At 49.4% G+C, this 19,590-nt stretch overlaps 1 protein-coding gene across 11 annotated transcripts in view; it reads right to left on the bottom strand.

Annotated features, from left to right (window-relative positions):
- Nucleotides 1-19,590, bottom strand: part of Mtss1 (MTSS I-BAR domain containing 1) — a 135,651-nt gene that overhangs the window by 34,544 nt on the left and 81,517 nt on the right. The gene's annotated exons all lie outside the window — the stretch shown is intronic.

The raw sequence follows: 19,590 nt of genomic DNA, 5'->3' as shown, positions 1-19,590 counted from the left end.
CTGGCTCATTATTTCAGGATGCCTGCAATTCTACAATAAAGCTACAGCAAAGCGAAGTCATGGAATATTTTTTAATTGGACACTGGTGACCGAGATCTTTGAGTTCAGCGAATGTGGGAAGGAAGCTAAAGCATGGTTTGATCTTTTCCAAGATTCTTCTTGTTCCTTCCCTTCAGCCACACCCTTTCTAATTATTAGTTTTGAAGTTCTTCTGCCCCCCCCCCCCCCCCCCCCCCCCGTTTTGGAAAAACTACTGAATCAGTATTTGCTGGGACGTGTGGAGAACAAATTGTCACTTCAGATCATAACTCCTTAAGGACCCTGGAGGGCGCAGTCACACACATTAGGAAAACACAAACATGTAACTTGTGAAACTGGGGGAAGTGTCAACTAAAGCAGTTTTCTAACCAACAAAACATTCACACGAAAGCCACAGGAATTTATGGGGGGTTTAACTAAGTCACCAAGAAAAAAAACCAAACAAACAAACAAATCCCTCTTATTAAAACGCGTGGCATTACATGGGTTACATTTTGTTTCGTCCTCTCCACAGAAATGTTTGTCTTTTGGTTCAGTTCCCCTCATTTTCCATTTTATTCCACAAGCTAAGAGCTCTCTACAAGCAAATAACAACAGCAACAACAACAACAAAAAAAAGTAGCTACCAATAAGCTTCAGCTCCTGGGAAGCAGGAGCAAGTGGTCTACCAGGAGTTCAAGGCCAGCTGGGGCTAATCCTTGTCTCAAAACTACGTAAATAAACAAGTGAGTCCCGCTCCCTCGCAGAGGCCAGCAGATCCTTTAATCCACAGGCCAGCCTGGTCTACACAGCAAACTCTAGACCTGCCAGGGCTACACAGTAAGACCCTTTCTCATCCACAACAACAATAATAATTCTGTACTTTATAGCACCCCAAAAACTGCTTTTCCAGGGAGCTTGCCCAGTGTCCTCTCAATTAGAACTTCTGACAATCTATACTACGACACTTGTCGCGAGGCTGTCCTGTGTTAGCAACATCTTGGGCCGGTCTCACTCGGGGCCGACTGCAGGATCCCCTACTACATCCTCAGACTTGAGTATCTGAAACTGTCTCCAGCCAGTGACAGGTTTTTCCCTGATGAATAAAACTCACACTTTACCGCTAAACAGTGCTGTAAAACCTTGAGCAAGAAGCAAATGAAATCCCAGGGCTGGTTTGGCATTTAAATGATGCCTCTGGGGGCTGGGGTTGGTAGGAAGAGTGCTTGCCTAGCACTCAGGGAAGCCTTTGGGTTCCACGCGGCTTCCATAGTGGCACACACCTGTAATCCTAGCACTCCAGAAATGGAGGCAGGAGGTTAAAAAATTCTAAGCCATTTTCAATGATATAGCAAATTCAAGGCCAGGGCAGGATATATGAGACTCTGTGTCCCGTTCCCCCTACACACATCCACCATGATCACCACCCCAAAACCCCATTTCCAGCATGTACATCTGAGAAAAGTGTTTGTGCCTTCCAAAGGACCACCAGTAGAGGGCGCAATTCTCACGCCCTCCATTTGTTTTCCCATTCTGTCCTCTGCTGGAGGTTTTAGGGTTTTTATTGCTCATGAACAAAGGTGAGGAATGAGAACACTTTATCTCCAGGAAAAGGTTTCTTCTTCCTGTGCCTTCATCTGATTAAAAGCTAATAACGTGGCCACACAAGGATATTGGCCCACTTATTCACTGCTGCTAGGAGGGTAGACGAAGGCCTTCCTGGAGGGAAATCGGTAGCGGCGATCAAGAAAGAACCTAAAAATAACGTCCTTTGACCCAGCAAACTCTAATCCTAAGAATTTAACCTGAGGAAATAATTAAGAAAAATGGCGAATCCTCACCTATGAGGATAATGATTAAAATGTTTACATCAAAAAAATCCCCGTACAATGATCTAGTTAAATGAACCATAAGGCATAGACACCCAACTGAATAGGGACACAGCTGTTTAGAAACAGAATCATGTAACACTCGGCGCTGCTTCGGATGTTTAGGTGTTGGCTTAAGTACTTTTCGTATATTGAATCGTTCATCCTCACAATATGCCGAGATGTGCTGATAATGTCTTCATGCCCTTCCCAAGGGCAGGAGAAAGAAGTGCTGTTAGCATCTGTCCAAGGTTACAGGACCAGTAAGTGACACTCGACCAAGAGGAATCTTCTGGGTTTGTGCGTTCAGCCACACTCAACTACGTGACACTTCACATGGACAAAAAAGATAGGAAGGGGCAGCTTCCAAGCTCATTTACCCACAAGCAAGGGTGGAAAGGTTTTGTTCAGCCAGCTCTCCAAGTTTGCTTCTTGTGTCTAGAACTGTAATGGGTGCCTGAATGGCTAGAATCTGTCCTGGCAAAGCCAGTGCAGACAGCCAGGGGTTGGGGGTCTACTCGGGACCCACACTTCCATCTCCTTGAGGTAGAATTAGAGGCTGGAAAACATCGTGACCAAGTCCAGTCCTTCCACCCCATTCCGATTTTTCTGTCCTATTATTTCAGTGCCTTCCCAATATTTTCCATATTTATTTCATCCCCAGGGCCTTCTGGGGGCAGCCGAGTTCTCGGCCGGCTGCTACCAAGCAGTTTCTGAACATACTGCCTGTGTCCCGCCCCTGTGCCCCTGCACAGGAAGCCCTGGAGAGGACAGGAAACGAAGGAACCTAATGAAGACTTCCTACCGGCAGTATCTCTGTACCTGGCATGGGGGCAGGAGGCAGACGACACTCCCTGTGGACCCTGGGACCCAGGGTTGGAACCTGCTGGTCCCAGCATTATGGGTCACCCTAAAAATAGATCTATCTGTGGAAGAGCTTAGCAACAGCTGATGCTTTTCTGACCTCTGCTAGGACTTAAAACAAAAAAGAAAACACTCAGCAGGTTTGAATTGGAGGAAACTGGCTGGGGCTACAAAGAAAGAGAGGACATCTGGAAGTGGTCCAACGTGACAATGGGAGTATTTATGGAACCACAAATGGCTGGTTTAGGCACCTGGCCTCCTGCAGGGTGGATGAGCTGCTTCCTCCTTGAATGAGCATGAGCGAGTATTTATCATTTGAAGGCTGGACCAACAATCTGTTTGTTTTTTCTTTATGTGTGTGAGGCTGACATCAAGAACCTTCCACAATTTGTTCCCTGCATTATTTTTTAAATTACTCTTTGAGATACGGTCTCTTGCTGAAGTAGGTCACCAACTGGGTTAGGCTGGCCGGCCAGGGAGCCCCCAGGGCTGTTCGCATCTTCTCAAGACAGGCATGTGCCACCATACCCAGCATTTTTACATGGGTTTGGGGGGCTGAACTCAGGTCCCAGCTTGCATGGCAAGCACTTCACTGACTTAATGAATACATTTTTTTTTACTACAAAACGTTGAAAATAAATGTAAGATAATCTTAGAAAAGGCCTAGACAGAGTTTGGAATCCATGCCAAAAGTGACGCACGCCTGTGACCTTGGGGCTGGGAAGGCAGAGGGTTCTAGAACTGGGTGGCTAGCCAGTTGAGGCAACCAATGAATGCCCGGCTCAGTAAGAAACCCGATCTCTAATCAATCAATCAATTAATTAATGAGTAGAGAAGCGACTGAGAAAGAAACCCAACATTGATCTCCGGTCCCCACACAGTTTTACATGCTGTGCACCCATACACATGCACGGCACAGATGTATGCGTGTGCGCACACACGCACTCATGCTTCCCAGCAACCTAGGAGAAAGGCACCTTCCTCGCACCCCAGCAGGGCTTGCTAACAGGCCACACAGCAGCTAAGCAGAACAGGCAGTACCTCAACCCTGCTTTGTCTGACTGCTCTCTGGAAGACTTCTTCCTGCTATGACAAGCTGCAGACGTCCCCAACTGAGGACAAAGAGGAGCATTTCACGCCACAAACAGAATACAAATTGTTTCACGACTGCTTCTCGGAGGGTGGGAAGGAAACTGAGAGGCAAAGGCCAGGGAGCCACTATTCCTTCCTCCAAACAGTAGCCCGGGTGGACAAATCCTCCCACTGCCACTGGGAAGGCAGTGTCTATCAAGTGGCATTGTCACACCCCGCCAAGCTGCCTCATTTGCAGGCGCCTCCACCTCCCAGCACAGCAGGGGCTGCATGGGCAGGTGGCCTGGGCCTGCCGTGTGGGCAGGTGGCAGGCAAGGACCGAAAGCTGTTTTGTCAGGCTGGATTCTGCAGTAGGGCAGGAAAGAGCTGAAGAACAGATTCAGGGACTGCTCTGGCCACAGCGCAAGGGTGGAGTGAGTTACTGTGTGTTTTGACTGGCCTGCCAAAGGCTCACACTGGAAAGCTCACTGGAGCCTGGGGTTACCGCTAGACAGTAGAATAGTCTCTGGAACCTCCCAGGAGCAGAGCACAGGACGAGACAGTTTCTTAGATGCTCTCCCATCCTTGCAAAATCCTTAGCTGATCTATAGGGCCCATGGCCCCAGGACTTCCATACCCTCAAAGCCTGAACCCCACTAATTCCCTACCATCTCCTGAGCTAAGCTGGGGGATAAACTGGGAAAGGATGAGGGGCTCTGAAGTCAGTCAACAATACAGCTTCGGAGCAAGGGCTCCACCCCCCCCCCATTAGGGGGTCACATGGCATTGGTAAGGGTCTGACTAGTTTCAACACAGATGCTGACATTGAATTTAAAAAACAAAAAGCAGTATATGGCCTACTAATGATTCAGTGTTATTTTGACTCAAACCCTAACATCAGCATTCATTTCTAATTTATGCCTCTTATAAAACATCCTGAGTAATCTAATTTTTTGTATATTCTTTTTTGTTTCCCCAGTGTGTACATGGACAACTGAACCCAGGGCCCTGGTACATGCTTTTCAAGCCCTCCCTCAGTGGGCCCCACCCCAGCCCTATCAGCCCCTTTAACCACTGCCTCATCCATACTTTGGTGATTGATGACTGTTTTTGGGTTTTTTTTTGAGACAGGGTTTCTCTGTGGTTTTGGAGCCTGTCCTGGAACTAGCTCTTGTAGACCAGGCTGGTCTTGAACTCACAGAGATCCGCCTGCCTCTGCCTCCCGAGTGCTGGGATTAAAGGCGTGCACCACCACCGCCCGGCTATGGTGATGACTGTTTCTGAAAGGAACCTGCTTTAATCACATCTTTTTAAACACTCCACTCATTTTGTAGAAGAAACAAATCTTGATCTTTACACCATATTCCCAAGACTTATCTACCTTGTATCTACAACAGTCGTTCAACCGGTCTACACAGGTTTGGGAGTTTAGGACTCTACGTTAAACCTGAAATTCAGGTGGGACACACTAGTGAAGATCCCAACTCCAAGTGCACAGAAGGCAGCGATGGTATATTGTACAGGGAAAATAAGGCACACTGGCTAAATCCAGGGGCCAGTTATGCAGAGCGCTGCTGAAACAATAATCACCAGGTCCTCCGAAGGAGGAAGACAGGGCAATTCGCTTTGGTCAGGCTGCCACGGAGCCATTATAAGGCACTAGCCAACCTGCAAGCAGCCTCTCTCCTCCTGCTTGTAATATTATTCTTCTCCAGGGAGTTGGTAAACTCGGACAAGGAAGGAAACCAACAGCACTGGGTTGGTTTCCATGAATGCCAGAAACATGCCTTCACATCACCCACCTCCAACAGCACCTTCTGGGAAAGATGCCCTGTGCACCCAGTGACACCCAAGCACCCAGAGAGAGACTGGCAGCACCCAAAGCAAGGGCAGCCGACTCTAGACCACCCTGAGCCTGCTGCCCCGCCCTCTAACCCCTGGACCTCCTTGGCTGTTCCTTTCTACTGCAGAGCTCCACACCATTACATCACCAGCTTCCGTGCAGCCAGGAAGGGAAGGGAAAGCTCCTACTGAAATGAATGCTGGGGCTGTCGTGGGACGCACAGGCCCTTCAGCCCCAATTCTGCAACGGCCTGGCAGGCTGTAATGTTTTGATCTCTCTCACACACAAGCGCCCATTCTCAGGGAGCACCGAAGCCTCAAAATGTCAGGTGTCTTCACCTTGGCAGTGGCTGGAGGCTTGCCCAGTGCTGCACCGCAGAAGCTGCCTCAGTGTGCACCAGCTGCCGCTCTGGCTGGGCAGGCAGAGCATGGCTGGTTATACCATCTGCCACCAGAGGGGATGCCTGGAGGCCAGCCCTCACCTTGGCTGAAGCAGGTGTGAGCACACACATGTGCACTCTCACATGCATGTGTCCACAAACCCATGCAAGGAGTGAAGCATCCATCAGACTTGACCATGAAGCTGGGTGTACTCTCCTCCTTCCAGTCCCGTCATCTCTTTCGGGTGTCTTTCACCAACAAGGAAAGGTTTCTGGTAGAGAGAGCCAACGGTACCACAGAACAACATCCCGAGGTGAGTCTGAATTCTAACAGCAGAAAAAGGGCAGTTTCCGTTCCCATGCCTGCAGAGGTGTAATGGCGACACTCCAGCAAGCAAAGAGCATGCTTTGCTTACAGGCTGAGCACAAAGAACAAAATCTAAAGGCAGTAGGAGAATGACTAAACAAAGATCAAACAATGGCTCTCTAAGGGATACTTCAGTACTCCAGGCAAAGAGTCCAGCTACGGCAGGCACACCTGTACCTCTGATGGCCTCCAAACCAGGCTAGATAACCCCTCTCCCAAGCAGAAGTCGGTGTGGCCCTGAAACAGCATTCTTACACTCAGTCACTGTTTAGGAAATGTACCTGAGACAGTTACTGTGTATGATGCGAAACAGCCCCTACGCTAACAACAAAGACCTCATTCCTAAGATAGACGGAGTTTCACAGTGATGGAGTTTCACAGTGACTTTGAAACCGGGAGGTGCCACCTTACAGAACAAGCAGCTGCTTGCCACCCCAGCACCACACTCCTGCCCAGGATTGCGGGGGCAGCTCCTGGTGTCCCTGAAGGAGTCCTCCTTGCTACAGTTTCTCCCACTCAGGGAAACGGCTGTGTGTTTCTCCAGAGGCCCTTGCCTGGTTTCCTGTGAGAGGACAAGTGTTTTCATCTAGGGTCAAGGTGTGCACTCAGAGTAACAAGCCATGTTTCTTCTGGATTCATCTGCACTTTGCTTTTTAGCCTGGGGACGGCCAGGCTAGAAGCTGGGAGAAGATGGGTCCGCAGACATCCTTGACTCAAGGGAGGAGAAAGAGCGCCAGTTTCTAGTGGTTCAGATTATCACAGACCCTATACTTTAGACTAGGCTGCCACAGGAGTCACTGCAGAGTACCCAGTGCCCGTGCCAGCCCTGACAATGGAGTAAAAACCATCCAAGGTCTTCCCTATGCACTGCTATAGCCTAGGATGTTCCTGCAACAGATTCAAGGAAATGGGCACAAACGCCACAAGAGTGTGTCTTCAACTTACAGAGGAAGACCCCTTAGGTCAAAACTAAATCTTAAAACAGGTTTTCAAAAATAAACCGTATCAGCCCCTCACAAAAGAACCGCCACTTCCTGTTGACCACAATGGTGATTCCAGGGAGTCGCTTTAACTTCAAGGAAGAGAGACACATGTGGAATTTCCCTTTTTTTTATTTTAAAACTGTTATTCAGCAACTGTACATAGCTGGGTGCGGATGGGGAACCCAGCTGGTGTTTAGGGGGACACCTAATACTGTCTGTTCAGCAAATGCAAATAATTCCAATCAGACCAAATTAGACCACGTTTACTAAATGCAGCACTCCCAGGCGGTCGGGAGCATGGCAAGGGAAAGAGAGACCCTGGAGAGGGGTCAGCGCTTGGTGGGCTTTTCCAGAGGTGGAATCTGAGTCCAGACCAAGACAACTCCCAGAGGGAGGGGTCTTGAGATGGAGCTTTCTGCTCCACTGGCGCCCCAAGAATGAATGCCAGGGGCTGGGGTGACGTTTCCCATCACCAGGGAGGGTCAGTGTCCCCTTTCTTGACGACACCATGGTGCCCCCACACAGGCTGGAAGACCATGTAAGCTGTTATCAGATGACGGTTATTCAGCTGGTCCCCCCACTTCTCGGTGTCTCCCACTTCACAACTTTTCAGAAAACAAAACCACACAGTCCCACCGCCATCTGGTGCCTTCAGACCAATATGCACGAGATTTTGGCATGCGTGGTACTGGCAGCCACAAAGACCAGTATTCCACTTTGTCGCTGTTCAAAGGCAAAGCGAGGATGGTATTATGGAAACATGAACCACGGACACATTCACAGTGTGGAACACCAGGATAGGAGCAAGCATGGTCACGTGGGTCTGCCTTCCCAGAGTATAGCCCCTCTGAGGACGTCACCCAGGAAGTACTGCAGGCTCCCTGACATTTGCAACCATGAACCCCCACTGCCGTGGCCAGCCTCTGCCATGTGGGAACAGAAAGAGGCTTCTTCTGGAGCCAGGCGAGGGAGACTGGAGGACACCAGCTCAGCCAGTGAAGCCGACGTGGCCTGATGCAGGAACCACATGTCATTTTCTTAGCTGCCAAACTGTAACTGTCGGGGAGGCTCACAGTAGCCAGCTCTGGGTTTACTTCCCAGGCAGCCTTCATGGCAAGTCAGATCAGATGAATCACTCACTGAGAAGGTAGCTGGAAGATGTGTGAACAAAATGGAGTGCGGATCAGTGAAGAGCTCACACACCCACATCCCGCGACAACGTGGGCTCCCTTGAGCCCGCCAACATCAGATCCCATTCATGTGCTCCCTAGCTAAAAGCAACTCTCCTCGCTTAAGGGGACTCTGCACATCCATGAACCAGGCTGGGACTGTAAGCTTTTGTCACGCCTCTCCTCTCCTAGTGCTTGCAATGTGACAAGTTCTGGCAAGAACACCTCAGCTACTATTCTAAAAAACAGCACTCTAGTAGATGTTGGTAGGAACTCTAGTAGTAGTTGGTAGGAACACTTGCGTAAGCAAGAGGTCCCGAGTTCGACTCCCCTGCTGCCCACATTTGAAAAAGCCAGGCATGGCTGTGTATGCCTACAACTCTAGCACTGGAGGGCACACAGAGGGAGGTGCCAAGGGCTCACTAGCTCACTCGTCAACATGGTGAGCTTCAGGCTCACTGAGAGACTTAGAGCATCTGATGCAGGCACCCAATGCCCTCCTCAAGTATACCCAACACAAGTACGCACAAACCTAAAGTAATATTAACACAAATAAAAACCTTGCTGTACTCCTTGTGGCCACCACAGGCGGCAGCTGACATTGGCCTCACGTTGCCGAGGCTGACAATGGTGCGGAGAGGCTGGAGGAGAACTAACTCCAACTCTGGCTCATCAGAGGACCTGGCTGTCACCACTCAGCACAGCAAACACGCGGGATACACCGGCAGGAGAAAGTAGCACCGAGTGTCCCAACATCCCGCCTCCCCTCTCTCTCTTCCAGTGCCAGGACTGAAAACCAGTTTCAGTTTCCAGTTCCCAAGATGAGTCTCGAGGTCAAGAGGAAATCCGAAAAGGAGCCTGGGGATTCCGAAAAACCTCCCTGATGCTCATGCTAACCAATACATTCCATCTTTTGCTTTAGAACAGTATCAGACCTGGACACACATGCACACGTGAAGAAAGATGGTAAAAATGAAAATCCTTTAAAATGTTTTTGGTAAGAGCTTACAAAGTTTAAGATGGGTCCACCGCAGAGGCTAGAAAAATTCAATCTTCAGTTCCTAAAATGTCTCTCACCCCACCTGGTTCCCACAACCATGGAGCAAGTTATGGGGGCACAGTCAGAGGCTGGTCCTTTTTTTAATGACCCGCATCTGCCCTTCCTCTTCTGCCTCTCCTTCCTCTTGCATTCTTCCCCTCACGCCCACTCAGCAACCTGCTCTCCTAACAGGGCACAAAGACAGCAACTAGCCGGAGTGATCTGAAGCTATTCACTGCTCTGCCATCAATTACAGAACAGGAAGCTGCCAGAGGCAGGGAACTGAGGGAGGGGGATACAGGCTGGCCTGGTGTCCTGAGGGGAAGCACACCAACCATGCTAACACAGATGGCCTGCTGCTCTGTCAAGGTCGTGGCCTGATCCCCAGGGACCAGTTGGGTCTGATTTATGGCCCCTGAGTGGTGTATGGAGTAGCTGCCAAGAGCTGAGCTGTCAGGGAGTCTGACTGCTTCCTGTCTCAACCCCCGGGGAAAGATTAGGACCTAGACAAAAAAAAAAAAAAAAAAAAAAAAAAATCAGCTTACCTGGATTGACTGTTTAAGTTAAACCCAGACAAAAGTGGTGTTGACAAATGAGTTTTATGCCTTGGGTTAATTATCATCAGGTAGTAAGGTTACATCTGGGCCCAATGAAAAAGAGAAGTTTAGGTGTTTGGCAGGGCCAGCACAAATGCAGGAACAGTATAAGGCTGCGTCCCTGGGCTTTCAACTCTATCCCTAAAGTCACAGAACAGTATTAAAGACTTCAATATGCAGAAAGATTGCCATTCCTCGGGGGCCCGCCTGGGGAGGGCATGAGGGTCAGCATTTCTAACCAGCTCCCCCAAAGATGGCAACTTGTGCCCAGACCACACCCGCACTGTGACGGGAAGAGGGCAGAGCATTTCATCAGTCAATGCGCCTTGCCCGTCCTGAGAACACTGAAGACCCTCCAGGTGAACGCTGGTGGATGCGATGTCCCAGATATGTTGTAGAAACACAGCAAACATGTCTCATCACCAGGCTGTGATCCATAAGACAACAGGTTGGCTGCTGGGGTGGGGCTCCTGCCTTAGCCCCGCTCCCCCACCTTAGGGTCCCCTTCCAAACAAGACTCTTCCTCTGAGCTGGTGTCCTCCTACCAATGGGTGAAATTACAATTGGTCTAGAGAAAACAAGTTTGAGGTACCAGATATGCCTGATGGCAAAGTGGTCCAGTGGAAGACGGGCACCGAACAGGAAAGGTCTGTTGACCTCCAGCACCGCCCCCCTCCCCATCTCATTTCAGTGTTCTTTAAAGTGATGACGAAGGGGCTTTTCTCTCCTGCCTAGAAGAGGATCAGGGTAGCCAGAAGGCCACCAGCACTTCCGCATCCTGTGAAAGGATGGACGGTGGGGGCATTGTAACTTTTCTTGTCGCTATAATCAACAAGTATCTCAGAGATGCAGCGTAAGAGAGGAAGGACTTGATTTGGTTCACGTCGAGGCAAGGACATGGTGGCAACAGAAGCCTGAGGCAGCTGCTCACGTGGAACAATAGAGGCAGAGGATAAATGCCAGTGTTCAGCTCACTCTTCTTTCCCTCTGACAGTTAGGGGGGAATCTTCTCACTGCAATCCTCACAGTCACGCCCAGAGACACATCTCCCAGGTGATTCTAGGTCCCATCAGGTTGACAATACTGTTATGAGAGGAAAGGGTGGATTCCCGAGACGGGCCTCCTCCTTCCTCTTGAGTAGGTGTATACTGTAACATTTCTCATGTTGCCCTGGGCCCGGGCCCTCCATCACACGGTGACCTCCTATGGAGAGCAACTACCTCCACGCCAGCCTTGAACTCTGAGTGTTTAGCAAGATGCATGATCTGGGATGAAGGCTCAATAGGGTATATGCAAATGAAGGAGTGAAAGGGGGTGGGGAAATTAGCTCCATGGAAAACAGGTGTCCCCAACATTTTGGCAGCTCGAATACATGAGAGCTACTGGAGAGAGCAACAAATACAGGTTAGGCTCACCCAAGAGGTCCTTCTGTCTTGCTTGTGGGCAGACCAGGGGAGAAAGGATTTCAAGACCCTAATGTTGCCAGCTCTGCCTCTGAGAGTCAAGGTCATGGAAAATGTGCGCGCCTAACAGCTAATCTAATTATAGACACTTGATACAGGCTATTCGGCCTGCCTTTCAAATAAAGTTAAGGATTTACACACCCACGAAGAGCCAAGTAATAACAAGATATGAATAACAGTTCTTCCTAAAAGAGCACGCATCAGAGAAAAATGGGGGCAGAGAATCCAGTCTTTTGAAGACATGAAGCTGACAGAGACTTCAAAGTGCCTCCCCCCAAAGGATAGAACCAGGCCCATTAAAATTTTCCCGATAAGAAGAACTTATTTTTTGAGAAGATAATTACCAACAACCTCGGGAAGAAGTGTCAAGTCTCCTTCCATGCTATTAGAAAGGCTGCCCGGGAGCAGATCTGTTGCCATGACAACAACTGCTTGCCAGAGGATAAGGATAGACAAGGGACCTACCAAATGGTATTCTCAACAATGAGCCTGCCATTTCTCGCAGCCGCTCTGGAAAGAACCTTCAGCATCTAGAGCTGGAGTAGCCAACAGCTGGGTGAGGCTGCTATAGTATGACATCAGAATGTCTTCTTCAGCATCCTTGGCTCAGATGAAACATCACCAGCTGCGGGCTTATTCCCAGGCATGGCGACTGAGGACAAAGGGGAGATGTCAAGAGATGGAAAGGTAGGTAGAGCTCCAGGGCTCACTAGCTAGCCAGACTAGCCCGGACTGTGAGCTCCAGATTCAGAGGGAGAACCTATCTCAGGGAAATAAGGTGGATAGCAATAGAGAAGGGCACTTGACACGAACTTCTGGCCTCCACATGCACAGGTAAGTACACTTGTGCACATGTACACATGCACACAGTGGAAGGCCAAGTTTCCACAGCAACCCACTGGGTTCTAACTATCCACACAGACTAAGGACTTCACCGCTGTCATGGCTACTCGGAAGAGAAACAGCCCCAAGTCACTTGCGGTATTCTGTGAACCAAAAAGAAAGATAGATGGGCAAACAATGTGATTGTGTCCCTTTTATCTACATGTGACAGAGCACACAGATGTGCACACACACACACAGCTCCAGAGACCCAGCAGCTCAGAGCCTATGGCATGACAATCACTTCTGCAGAGTCTCAGAGGTGGCATCTCTGATAACCACTCAGCCTCAATAAGGAGGTAGATAGAGGCTTCTGATGAAGCCTTAAAGATGAGGACATTCTCTGAGTGGAATAAGATGCTCACGAAGGGACAAATGCTATACTGTGTGTGTCCTGCATATGTGAGCCATGCAGAATCATCAGATCCACAGAATCAGAAAGAAGAACAGTGGCTACCAGGGCTGGTGGGAGGGGGGATGAGGCATACTGGGAGCAGTGTTTTGATTCTGCAAGAAGAAAATTTCTGGAAGTGTGTGGCTCACCACCATGAATCCATCAAACACTTCTGACTGGATGGTGGGGATGGGCAGACGTGTAAATTTAACCATATGTACAGCTGCAATTAAAAATTAAATGTTGAAACCTTAAATAATCCCAGTAATGTCAACATAGATTTGGTTTCTACTCTGGGGGCAGCTATGAAGAGAAGCTGAGTGGAGAACAAGAAGGGGGCCTCCCTCCCAGCCTGGTCAGCCCTGGAACCTAATATTCAGAGTTGTAAGATGATGTGGGACTCCCCTCTGTATGCTATGAATATGTTTTATTACCACTGGTTAACAAAGAATCTGTTTTGCCCTACGGCAGGGCAGAATATAGCTAGGTGGGAAAATTAAACTGAATGCTAGGAGAAAGGTGGAGTTAGGCAGGTGCCATGTAGCCACCAAGAAACAAGATGTGAGGAAATAAACCATGAGCATCGTGGCAGAATATAAAATAACAGAAATGGGTTAATTTAAGATGTAAGAGTTAGCTAGGAATAAGCCTGAGCCATTGGCCAAACGTTGTAATTAATATAGTTGCAATTAATATAGTTTCTGTGTGATTATTCAAGTCTGGGTGGCCAGGACAAAGCGCAGTCTCCATTTACAGTAGGAGGATCTACTGACATTGGCCCTTCCAGCGTTCCAGATGCTTAGGCGGGCTGGCTACAGGGCCTCAACCCTGGGCCTTTCCATATTCCATGGACTCTTACTCTCCTCTGCCACCAACAGACGTCATAGCACCAAGGTCTCCAGGGTCCAATGTCACACCTGCCCCCACCATGCAGCTCATCCTGTCACTGTGAGATCCCTGTGACAGAGCCTGCGATGGCCTGCTGCTCTGCTGTGGATGCTGGAGGAGGGACACGGGCTCCGGTATCTGATCGCCGTTTCTCTTGTTGGTGGTGCTTCTGTGGCTGCTGTCAAGTCTCCTGTTCAGGCAGTAAAAAAACATCCCATCTGCTTCGCTTTTCACTGCCTAAGCCCAGCCCACCAATATGTTTTGATTCCTTCCGACATCCTGCCCTTAGCAGGATGATGTGACTAGATCTCAGCATGTTGGTGCCAGGCATGGAAGGGACAGGGGCAATGTGGCCACCGCTGCCATTCGTCAGGAGTCCAGGTACAAAGGAGCACCCTATACTATCACGGACATTAAGATGGTAGGGGAACACAGGCACAGAGAGAGGAACAGGATAGTCTGAGTGCCCTGCCATCCTTCCACGACGTCCCTTTCTGAGTCTGAAGGGATTTCTGCCGTTACAACTGAGAACCAGCGACAGGATGGGGGCTAGAAGTAAGCCCTTCTCAATGCACTCCTTGAGCAAGGATACACTTAGCTGTTGAAAAGAAATCTTGATTGCTTTGTCACTTTGTGAGAATAGGGATCGGTTAGCAAACAATCAGATGAACCAGCAGAAATCTACGCCTAAGGACGTGCATTTCTGCTGACCTCTGGTCCAAAGCAAATCCTAACATTTCCCAATCGGGATTATGTAAGCACGCAGCTAAGCAACAGCTGGGAAGGCTGTCTGGTCCGAGTGTAGGCAGGATGGCTGCCTCTGCCCCCCAGGGCAAGTCAGGCTCCATGAGCACAGTGAAGCTCTTCCCACAGTCATTCCCAAAATACCAGGGACAGGAAAGTGATCTTCAGGCAGGCTGGCAGCCAGTAAAGGAAACCAGGAGCAGTTTCAAGCGGTGGGGTCTCGCTGCCTCTGCTCTTCCATCCCACAGATCAAGTCCCCACCAAAGAGCCCCTAGGTCCCAGGGGTCCTGCGTTCAAACCCTTGGCAAGTCAATAATCATTCACTAAGTGCATTAACCTCAATTTTCCCAGTCAGCCAATTACAAAAGAAATACAAAGCACAACTCTCCCCCTTCTTATGGAGACCTATACTAGCTTGGAAAGTTCTGGAATAGTCATCTGGGTACTGCAGAAGGGATCTCACCTAAACCAGAAATCTTCAAGAGAGTAATGCTTTAAACAGGTTTTGATCTGAGGGGAAAAGAGAGGCTCCACACAGCCTGTGATCCCCCACCCCAAGGCCCTGGGGGCTACCCAAGATCCCTAGACAGACACACCCAGCAAAGCCTCTAAATACCTGAGCTGGCCAGAAGTTTAGAGACCTCAAAGGCCTGAGAAGCCATGTGGCAACTGGGGAATAAGAGACTAGGACTTAGAGCCCCGACAAGCAGACAGATCACATCAGGAAAGCGGTATAAAGAAAGCAGACATGTAAAGGAGATGGCAAACATTAGTCTGCTTCACCGTCCTGACCTGAGAAAAGTCCTTGCAGCTTTATCATTATGTTCTACTCATTTTCCCAGCGGCAACCCACACCAAGCAATCTGGATACACTAGTTCGATGTTTATGACAAATCCTATGGGGGACGAACGTTCCCCTTTACAAGGAAGACAATCAGGTAGAGAGACAGTAGCGTGGTCCTTCCCGTGGCCCTGAATCGTTTCTCGGTCTGGTGTAAAGCATTCTGACAAGATACCCCTTCTGTACAGACTGGACCTGAACTCTCCCCTAAAGTAGAATTCTCAACAGTCTTAGCCACCCTTGTCACACAGTTACCCTGGCAAAGAGATGGGCTTTTCAATGGGTCAGACCTCCTGCTGGCTAACTTAAGTCGGAGCAGCTGCTGTTGGCCTCTATGGCGGCCACCACCCTCCGTGTAGCCTCTACGCACACAGCAAAGTGCTCCTAATACATTCCCTTCTCACGTGACTTCTGGCGTGCATTCATGCCGTGCGAGAACACTGGCCACGTGTCTCAACACTATATCACACAACTGATTTCCACCGTCCACACTGTTTGCGTGATCGAACACTGACCAGACTGAGGCTTGGGCAGGTGGCAGAGGAGGTGTGGGGAGTTGCTTTGCGAGTCACACTTGCTTTTCCTGCACCATGGCTGAGCCATGATGATTAAAGAGGTCGAGGAATCCAAAGCTGTTTCTTTCCACCTAAAAAACGATGCCAAGTCTGGAGTTCTTCACGTGTGCCTCCCCCACGGGGGCCGCACTCTGTTAACAAAGCTGCCTGCTTGTACTCAGCGAGGCAAACACAAGAGGAGCCATTCCAGACATGAGACAAGAAAGGAGAAGACAAACAGTAAGATCATCCGCTAACGAGCTCACTGATGTATGGGTTCGGAGGAACAAAGGGAGCAGATGCCGCACCCGTCAGCCTTAATGACGTTCGCACACCCTCAGCAGCACTCTACAGTCACGGTATGTGGCAGTTTAGGGTACGACGGCTGCTGGATCTGAAGATGAAGGGCTTCGCTCCAAATGATGTAGACAGATGTTTGCTAAGTTTGCTTTTCTCATTTTCTTTGTACGTGCTTAACGGGGGTAATATTAGTGCAGGGTAGGCTTCACCCCAATTTCATGGGGTAGGCATCTACTGAAGTTGACAGACAACAGGGCAGTGCTGCGAAATGCTCTTCGAAGCTGGCACCTGAGTCTTCGCAGGAAACAAAGTTATCATAAACTGTCAACGTGCGCCACAACACCCTGCACCGCAACACCCTGCACGTCAGTTTCCTGGACGCTGTCTCCCTTGTCCTCCTCTAGACAACTGGAATGCACTGCCCCGCTGGAGAGGACATTATCTCTTTTGCTGGCTTGCAAAGGGCTTGTGGGGTGCCACCCAGACTGAGCAGCACCCCTGAACTCTGCCTGTAGAGGCCTTACTCCATCTGAGCCAGACCTCTGGGCTCCGTATCACCCAAGGGCTGCCTGCTGCCTATATCTCTTTTCTCTGCTGCTAGGACCAGGCTTCAGGCGGGCGGGGCTCCCATTCTTTGTATAGTGCCTGGCACGGAACAGCGCTCAGAAAATATTTGCTGAGTGTTGGGGAAAAAAGAAGGAACAAATCACTAGGAAAGATGGGGGAGAGGAAGCCTGAGGCCAAGGGAATGCCACAGATTTACACAAAATAGAGTCGTCTTGTCTTTTCAGACTTCTTTCTGCTGTTTAGTAGCTTTTGACATCCTTTGCTGACTGGCTGATAGTCACCGATTCTGACTTCCAGAACGGAGGGCCCCTAGCTCACGCGGCCTCACAGCCACACCATGCTGGAAAGACATATCTGGTCCAGGATGACTCATACACATGCTACCACTCTGTCTCCGTGGGTCACTTCCCTTTGAAGGGCCATAAGCTTTGGGCTTGCTTTCCAGAAGGACAGCAGGACCCTTCCAGCCGCTTGGCTGTGTCCCCCCGTTCCTCGCCTCCAACAGATGCAAAGACACTTAGGGATGGGGATGTGGCCCCTACCAAGATGTCTCTGTTGTCTTTGACAATCGGAAGGTTGCTCCCATCTATAAAACCTGAGGTATTCGAAGATGGCAGTAGAGTAACTGTAAATCCCAACGATGCTGAGTAAGGTCATGGTATGTAGGAGACGCACAGTGATTTGTGCCCAGTCTCTGACCCACATAAACCCCACTAGGTTTTTGTGTTAGGTCTGCATACCTACTGGCCTCAATTCTGTCCTCCTGAAACACAGACCCAGTGGTTCTGAGAGGAGCGTGGGCCAGTCACCAAAAAAGCTAAGGGTCAGGATCTATGAGCTTCCTGGAGAAACTGAGCAAAAGTCCCCATCTGCATCCGAGGAAAGAGAAGAGTCGGTGAGGCTGGCTATGCTGCTGACAGCACCATCAGACTAAAGAAGAAAGCAACCCAGCATTTCAAAAGACCTTTGGTTCTTCCTGGACGAAAAAATGAAAACTTAAAGTGGAATACATAAAGCCTTGAAGTTCAAACACAAATAAATAAAAGCAGAATCCCGAAATTCCATTGCTCCCGGAGCTCTGAAAGATCAAGGAATTCTAGCTAGAAAGGCCTAACGCAGTGAGTGGTTCAAGGTACACGTCAACCAGACTCCAACCCTCCCTTCTGGGGAACGAAAACTCTGGAGGGTCCGCGGGTGGAAGGACAGCCTCTTATCACCTGGAACCCTCACCAGCCAGGCTTCTTCCACCAGCAAGTCCTTACCACTCCCCACCCAAACCCACAAAGCAAGGGAAACAATAAAGCCACAGCCATCCGCCCCTGGGACTCTGACCTTTAAATGTTTAACTGAGGACAGACTTAAGTGCTGGATAAAAAAAATAGCTGATGAGTTTCTACGGGAGTCACAACAGTCCCTCAGTGAGCCAATTCAATTAACTACTGAAGGCCTTAGGTCCTGTTTGAGACGTGATGGAGACAACCTGATGAGCCCTGGCCAAGCTCTCAAGTCAAGGCAAAAGAAGACTCCCACCTCTCAGAGGGGAAGAACAGCTTTGGGAGGACTGGACTTTAAAAGTCACCCAGCCTGATGGGGATGGCCGTGGCTCTCCAATCACCTGCAAGCTGAGTGAGGCCTTGACCTCATGGGACTATTCTGGTCACTTTCCCACAAAAAGTCCTGACTAGCCTTGGAGGGGTCAGAAAGAGTCTCAAGTACATTTGACCAGCGAGCATCAGGGCTGGAATCGCGGTGTCCTCTCAGATAGCATGTCACTGGGTGCTGGCTCTCCTCTCTCAGCTAAGACAACCCTCCTCGACCAGTGATGAGGAAACGGTGGCATCTATGCACACATGTAACTATGGGAGATGCTGGATAGGTCAGCTGGTATAGCTATAGTAATCATCTCATATCTAGGGAAGCTAGGGTGTGTGTGTATGTTCATAATTATATTTGTTTTGCCAAGATAGTGTCTCACACTGTAGCTAAAGCTGGTCTTCAACTTGCTGCAACCTTCTTAACTGCCCCAGTGATAAGATTGTTAGGTATGGATTACCATGCCTAAAATCACTCTAGTTTCCTTCCTTCCTTCCTTCCTTCCTTCCTTCCTTCCTTCCTTCCTTCCTTCCTTCTTTCCTCTTTCAAAAGACAACACTTCTCAACTGAGCGTAAAGAGAGAGGCAGAGAGATGGAGGGAAGGAGGGAGGGAGGAAGGGAGGGAGGGAGGGAGGGAGGGAGGGAGGGAGGGAGGGAGGGAGGAAGGGAGGCCTATGGCAAGGTCAGAGGACTGAGAACCCTCCTCTACACAGGAGTAGGAATAATTTGACTTTCTTGGCCTTTATCAGTCCTTCCAGGAGGCTTAAATGAAGCATTCAAGTGAGAGCTAATTCTCAAAATTAGATTATTCAAAACCCTCTGAAGGACTGTGATAATAACAGAAGAATCCCCATACTTCTTAACGTGCCTGTTTCAAAATATGCTTGCCCTGCTGCAAATGCTTAACTCTAACTTTATTTGTTGTCATGGGAACTCCCACAAACGTTCATCTTCTTACAAAGACCCCATGCAAGGCAACAGCGTGTGTTCACATCCATGCACACGCATTAAACCGGCCCCACTTTCCCAGATGTTTCCCACTGATGTACTGATCAATCACCTTTGCAAGCAGCCGCACGGAAAGGCTGACGGGACTGGAAAATGCCACATTTTAGTCTGGTGCCCTGATCTTCCCCCAAAACCTCTCGATTGCATACCGGACATTTG

This window comes from Alexandromys fortis, unplaced genomic scaffold (assembly GCF_014885135.2).
Source record: "Alexandromys fortis isolate MF-2015 unplaced genomic scaffold, M_Fortis_MF-2015_v1.1 scaffold_2_1_26212458, whole genome shotgun sequence".
Classification (NCBI taxonomy): Eukaryota; Metazoa; Chordata; class Mammalia; order Rodentia; family Cricetidae; genus Alexandromys; species Alexandromys fortis.
This window is presented reverse-complemented; position numbering and strand designations above follow the sequence as displayed.